Source organism: Cololabis saira, unplaced genomic scaffold (assembly GCF_033807715.1).
Source record: "Cololabis saira isolate AMF1-May2022 unplaced genomic scaffold, fColSai1.1 scf474, whole genome shotgun sequence".
Taxonomy (NCBI): domain Eukaryota; kingdom Metazoa; phylum Chordata; class Actinopteri; order Beloniformes; family Belonidae; genus Cololabis; species Cololabis saira.
This window is the reverse complement of record NW_026906638.1, coordinates 1-6,581: the sequence shown is the minus strand read 5'-3', so window position 1 is coordinate 6,581 and position 6,581 is coordinate 1. Positions and strand designations below refer to the sequence as shown.

General features: G+C 49.2%; 5 non-coding genes across 5 annotated transcripts; all 5 read left to right on the top strand.

The window, feature by feature from the left end:
• Window positions 1-106: 106 nt before the first annotated feature.
• Window positions 107-178, top strand: trnaw-cca (transfer RNA tryptophan (anticodon CCA)). Its single transcript has one exon. It is a non-coding gene; the product is annotated as a tRNA-Trp (tRNA).
• Window positions 179-379: 201 nt separating this feature from the next.
• Window positions 380-461, top strand: trnas-uga (transfer RNA serine (anticodon UGA)). The gene has a single exon. It is a non-coding gene; the product is annotated as a tRNA-Ser (tRNA).
• A 1,925-nt stretch (window positions 462-2,386) lies between these two features.
• trnaw-cca (transfer RNA tryptophan (anticodon CCA)) lies at window positions 2,387-2,458 on the top strand. The gene has a single exon. It is a non-coding gene; the product is annotated as a tRNA-Trp (tRNA).
• Window positions 2,459-2,659: 201 nt separating this feature from the next.
• trnas-uga (transfer RNA serine (anticodon UGA)) lies at window positions 2,660-2,741 on the top strand. Its single transcript has one exon. It is a non-coding gene; the product is annotated as a tRNA-Ser (tRNA).
• Window positions 2,742-3,026: 285 nt separating this feature from the next.
• trnae-uuc (transfer RNA glutamic acid (anticodon UUC)) lies at window positions 3,027-3,098 on the top strand. Its single transcript has one exon. It is a non-coding gene; the product is annotated as a tRNA-Glu (tRNA).
• Window positions 3,099-6,581: the final 3,483 nt, after the last annotated feature.

Genomic DNA, 6,581 nt, shown 5'->3' with positions numbered 1-6,581 from the left:
TTAAAACATGGATGAAGCTTCATGAAAACAAGACGGAAGTTATTTGGTTTGGAAGGTGTGCCCGCTATGATCAGATTGGTTTACAACCTCAGAGGATATGAGAAAAGGCTCTGTGGCGCAATGGTAGCGCGTCTGACTCCAGATCAGAAGGTTATGTGTTCAACTCACATCAGGGTCATAATGAACTTTCAACTTTGTTTTATCCATCCTCACGAGTTCACCAACCAGACAAACTTTAGCTGCAACAGAAAACTTTGATATATACCTGGAATTATGCAAGTCTGCACAATCACCTGCCTTGAAGACAGGAGGAACAATCTTTAAATAAAAGGAATTGCATTTGTTTATCTGATTCTGCAGATTCACACATTTTAGAGTGGTTGTTGTGGCCGAGTGGTTAAGGCGATGGACTTGAAATCCATTGGGGATTCCCCGCGCAGGTTCAAATCCTGCCAACAACGCTTAATGGGGAAGAAAAGGCTTGTTAAATCTACGATGTCTTAACCTCAGACAAGACTGATTTAGAACTCATCCATCAGGGGCCTCATTTACAAAGAGTGCAATGCACAAGAACTGTCCGTACACCGCTTTCTACGCTCACGGTCTGATGTTCAGAAAGTAACTTGAATGTGAGAACTTCTGGTGCTTCATGCACCGATCATTTCTGGCGTATGCACATTTGTAAAGTTTTTTCTGTTGGCGACACTCACTGGCGATGCAGTGAAGTTGTCATGATGTCACATGTGTCCCTGATGGTCTAATGGCTAGGATTTGGTGCTTTCACCACCACGGTCCGGATTCAATTCCCGGTCAGGGAAGAAATGTCTGTTTTTCTCCTTCAGTTGTGTTTATTTTTTTTGCATCTGTCGGATGGTGGCTGCCTCACCTCTTCTTGATTCTGACAATATATATATATATATATATATATATATATATATATATATATATATATATATATATATATATATATATATATATATATAAGCCATATGTATAGAACTGGAATACACCTTACGGTGATACTTGGACACGTCATCAGTGATTGACCTGGGGTCACAGGGTGTTTCTGGTCTTTAACAATCGTACACCCTCACCCGGGCGACCCAGCCGGGGGTGATCAATCCCCGGCTTGTGTCCAAGTAGCGCACCACAGATCCCCCTTACGGATCCACAGCACGGCGAGGCCTTTTCTGCGGCCTCGAGGATGTTCTTGGTGGCTCTCCTCAACTGCAGTCCTCTAATTCCAAGGAGTTTGAGCACTCTCTGGAGTGAATGTCCTGCGAAACTTCTGCACTCAATTTCAACTGGCTCGCAGCGGGCTCTCCAGCCATTGCTCCGGCACTCTGTGGTGAGCTCAGAGTATTTGGCCCTCTTGCGCTCATTGGCCTCACCAATCCAGCCCTCCCAGGGGACAGTCAGTTCCAGCAGGACCACTTGCTTGGTGGACTCCAAAGTTAATACCATACCTGGGCGGAGTGAAGTGGCAGCTATGTTAGCTGGGAACTTGAGTTGCCTTCCCAGATCAACTTGGAGCTGCCAGTAACGAGCGGTAGCGAGGAGTCCTCCTGCGGAGTTTGGCTGGTGTTTTGCATTCTGCCCAGCTCTAACAAATGTGATTGACTGCTTCGGGGCGACCTGGGTCTTGCTGTTCTGTATCGCTGTGCAGATGGAATCCGCCAAGGATTTTAGAACTTGGTCGTGGCGCCAGCAATACCGCCCCTTTCCTAACGCCTTTGGGCAGCAGCTCAGAATGTGCTCCATGGTGCCCCTCCTCTGGCACAACTTGCACTCAGGCGTATCTGCCAGGCCCCAGGTTTGCAGGTTGGCCGGGCTTGGGAGGACGTTGTACACTAATTGAATTAGGAACTTTCTGCGCAGAGGTTCAGCTCTCCAGAGTTCTTCCCAGGTGAGTTCGCGAGGTTCTGCATGCTCCCACCTTGTCCACGCCCCTTGCTTGGACATGCCGGCCATCTTTCTGCAGCGTTCCTCCTCCATCTCAGCACGTATCTCCTCTTGGACCAGTTGGCGCTTCTCCTTTCCACGAGCGTGGTCGTAGTGTGGCTTGAGAAAGCTGCCAAGGCCTGCCCTCCCCATTGCCATGGTTCCAACCAAGGTTTTATATACTTAGATAAGTCAGTCACACCTTGTTCAAACACTGGATGTAATTAAAAATAAATAAATGAACAAAGCTGCAAGTGTAGAACATCTCATATATTTTACATCTATTTTTCTCTGCATCATAGTAACCTACGAACCCCTTGATGGACTGTCTCAGGGACTTTAAAACATGGATGAAGCTTCATGAAAACAAGACGGAAGTTATTTGGTTTGGAAGGTGTGCCCGCTATGATCAGATTGGTTTACAACCTCAGAGGATATGAGAAAAGGCTCTGTGGCGCAATGGTAGCGCGTCTGACTCCAGATCAGAAGGTTATGTGTTCAACTCACATCAGGGTCATAATGAACTTTCAACTTTGTTTTATCCATCCTCACGAGTTCACCAACCAGACAAACTTTAGCTGCAACAGAAAACTTTGATATGTACCTGGAATTATGCAAGTCTGCACAATCACCTGCCTTGAAGACAGGAGGAACAATCTTTAAATAAAAGGAATTGCATTTGTTTATCTGATTCTGCAGATTCACACATTTTAGAGTTGTTGTTGTGGCCGAGTGGTTAAGGCGATGGACTTGAAATCCATTGGGGATTCCCCGCGCAGGTTCAAATCCTGCCAACAACGCTTAATGGGGAAGAAAAGGCTTGTTAAATCTACGATGTCTTAACCTCAGACAAGACTGATTTAGAACTCATCCATCAGGGGCCTCATTTACAAAGAGTGCAATGCACAAGAACTGTCCGTACACTGCTTTCTACGCTCACGGTCTGATGTTCAGAAAGTAACTTGAATGTGAGAACTTGTGGTGCTTCATGCACCGATCAATTCTGGCGTATGCACATTTGTGAAGTTTTTTCTGTTGGCGACACTCACTGGCGATGCAGTGAAGTTGTCATGATGTCACATGTGTCCCTGATGGTCTAATGGCTAGGATTTGGTGCTTTCACCACCACGGTCCGGGTTCAATTCCCGGTCAGGGAAGAAATGTCTGTTTTTCTCCTTCAGTTGTGTTTATTTTTTGTGCATCTGTCGGATGGTGGCTGCCTCACCTCTTCTTGATTCTGACAATATATATATATATATAAGCCATATGTATAGAACTTGAATACACCTTACGGTGATACTTGGACACGTCATCAGTGATTGACCCGGGGTCACAGGGTGTTTCTGGTCTTTAACAATCGTACACCCTCACCCGGGCGACCCAGCCGGGGGTGATCAATCCCCGGCTTGTGTCCAAGTAGCGCACCACAGATCCCCCTTACGGATCCACAGCACGGCGAGGCCTTTTCTGCGGCCTCGAGGATGTTCTTGGTGGCTCTCCTCAACTGCAGTCCTCTAATTCCAAGGAGTTTGAGCACTCTCTGGAGTGAATGTCCTGCGAAACTTCTGCACTCAATTTCAACTGGCTCGCAGCAGGCTCTCCAGACATTGCTCCGGCACTCTGTGGTGAGCTCAGAGTATTTGGCCCTCTTGCGCTCATTGGCCTCACCAATCCAGCCCTCCCAGAGGACAGTCAGTTCCAGCAGGACCACTTGCTTGATGGACTCCAAAGTTAATACCTTACCTGGGCGGAGTGAAGTGGCAGCTATGTTAGCTGGGAACTTGAGTTGCCTTCCCAGATCAACTTGGAGCTGCCAGTAACGAGCGGTAGCGAGGAGTCCTCCTGCGGAGTTTGGCTGGTGTTTTGCATTCTGCCCAGCTCTAACAAATGTGATTGACTGCTTCGGGGCGACCTGGGTCTTGCTGTTCTGTATCGCTGTGCAGATGGAATCCGCCAAGGATTTTAGAACTTGGTCGTGGCGCCAGCAATGCCGCCCCTTTCCTAACGCCTTTGGGCAGCAGCTCAGAATGTGCTCCATGGTGCCCCTCCTCTGGCACAACTTTCACTCAGGCGTATCTGCCAGGCCCCAGGTGTGCAGGTTGGCCGGGCTTGGGAGGACGTTGTACACTGATTGAATTAGGAACTTTGTGCGCAGAGGTTCAGCTCTCCAGAGTTCTTCCCAGGTGAGTTCGCGAGGTTCTGCATGCTCCCACCTTGTCCACGCCCCTTGCTTGGACATGCCGGCCATCTTTCTTTTTTTTTTTTTTTTTTTTTTTTTTTTTTTTTTTTTTTTTTTTTTTTTTTTTTTACTTTATTAATCCCGAAGGAAATTTAAGAGTGGTCAACTGCTCACAGAATCAGTCACACACACAACTAGTATAATAAAACAAGTTAATAAATATTTAAAATAATAAAACTAATGACAGGAGGGGGAACCGACTTTGGGACAAAGGCAAGGACAGGAAAACCAACACACCGCAACGAAACAGCAACAATGAGGACAGAAGTGTTCCAGCACTTCTGCCTTGGAGAGATTCCCCCCACACCCACTTGACTCCTGCTACTCCTACTCCCCCTCCCGCCTCTTCCTCCCACACAGGGTGTTGTGCAGCCTGATGGCTCGGGGGACAAACGACTTTGTATGTCTCGTTGTTGAGGAGTTCAGTGATCGTAATCTGTTGCTGATGGTGCTCCTCTGCTGGTTGAACACATAGCTCAGTGGATGGTTGGCGTTGTTCATGATTGCCTTGAGTCTGGTGAGTGACCTCTGCTCCGTTACCTGCTCAACAGAGTCCAGCTTCAGACCCACCACTGAGCCTGCCTTCTTAATGAGCTTGTTCAGCCTCTGGATATTTCTTTTGCTGCCGCTGCCACCCCAGCAAGACACAGCATAAGACAGCACACTAGCCACTACAGAGATATAAAACATCTGTAGGAGCTTGGTGCAGATGTTAAATGATGCCAACCTCCGCAAGAAGTAAAGCCTGCTCTGGCCCTTCTTGTAGAGGTGATCAATGTTCTGAGTCCAGTCCAGTTTATTGTCCAGTATGAGTCCGAGGTATTTGTGGCAGGGCACTATCTCGACCTCCTCACCCTTGATACAGACAGGGAGTGGGGCGGGGGGCTGGCGCCTGAAGTCCATCACAAGCTCCTTAGTTTTGGAGGTGTTCAGGACCAGCTGGTTCTCCTGGCACCACCCCACAAAGTCGCTCACTAGCTCCCTGTATTCCCCCTCCTCGTTCTCCCTGATACATGCTACAACTGCTGTGTCGTCCGAGAACTTCTGAATGTGGCAGAGTTCTGAGTTGTGTTGGAAATCAGCAGTGTACAGGGAGAAGAGGATGGGGGACAGCACGGTCCCCTGCGGAGCTCCGGTGCTGCTGGTGATGGTGCTGGAAATACTGCTACCGATCCTAACAAATTGTGGTCTGTCGGTCAGGTAGTCAGAGATCCAGGAGATGAGGAGGGGGTCCACCTGCATGGTAGACAGTTTTTCCTGCAGTCGTGGGGGCTGAATAGTGTTGAATGCGCTTGAAAAGTCGAAAAAAAGAATCCTCACAGCGCAGCCTCCCGCATCAAGGTAGGAGTGTGTACGATGAAGAAGGTAGAGGACAGCATCCTCCACTCCTATCCTCTCCCTGTAGGCGAACTGGAGTGGATCCTGGGTCTGCTGCACCTGTGACCTCAGGCGGTGCAATACAAGTCTCTCCAAGGACTTCATGACCTGTGAAGTGAGGGCGATGGGACGGAAGTCATTGGGGTCCTTGGAGTGTCTTTTCTTGGGGACGGGGACGATACATGATGTCTTCCACAGGGAGGGGACTTTCCCCAGGTGCAGGCTCAGATTAAAGATGTACTGAAGAGGGTCTCCAAGCTCCTCAGCACAGGCTCTCAGAAGCCTCGGGCACACCAGGTCGGGACCAGCTGCTTTTCTTGGATTAAGACTCTTCAGTACCCCTTTCACCTCATGAGCAGTGATGAGGGGGGGATCAGGTGGGATGGGTTGAGGAGCTGGTGCGGTGGGATTGATGCCTGGAGATGAACGGGACAATCCAGTGAGAGGTGCAGATTGAGGGGGCGGGGGGGGAGGGCTGATAGAGGGAGAGGGGGTACCTCCTGGAGGAGGGGGGGGATGATCAGGAAGGGAGGTATGTGCAGAAGGGTGGAGAGGAGCCAGCTGTTGATGGATCAGTGCAGTTGTGGTTGGTGTGGGGATGGCAGGGAAGGTGGGGGGGCCAGAGCTGAACCGGTTGAAAAATGTGTTCAGCTCATTTGCTCTCTCCACACTTCCTTCAGCTGGTCCTGCAGCAGTTTTTTTGCATCCAGTGATGGTCTTCATACCATCCCACACCTCCCTGATGTTATTCTGCCTCAGCTTCCCCTCCAGTTTCTTTTTGTAGGCCTCCTTGGCCTCCCTTAAGCAGGTTTTCAATTCTTTCTGCACTCTCCTTAACTCCTCAGGGTCTCCATCCCTGAACGCCTTCTTTTTCCTATTAAGGACAGCCTTCACCTCACCGGTGATCCATGGCTTGTTGTTGGCGAAGCAGCGCACTTCCCTAGCAGGCACAGCAACATCAGTGCAAAAATTGATGTAGTCGGTCAAGCACTGTGTAGCCTGCTCAATGTCCTCTCCGTGAGGG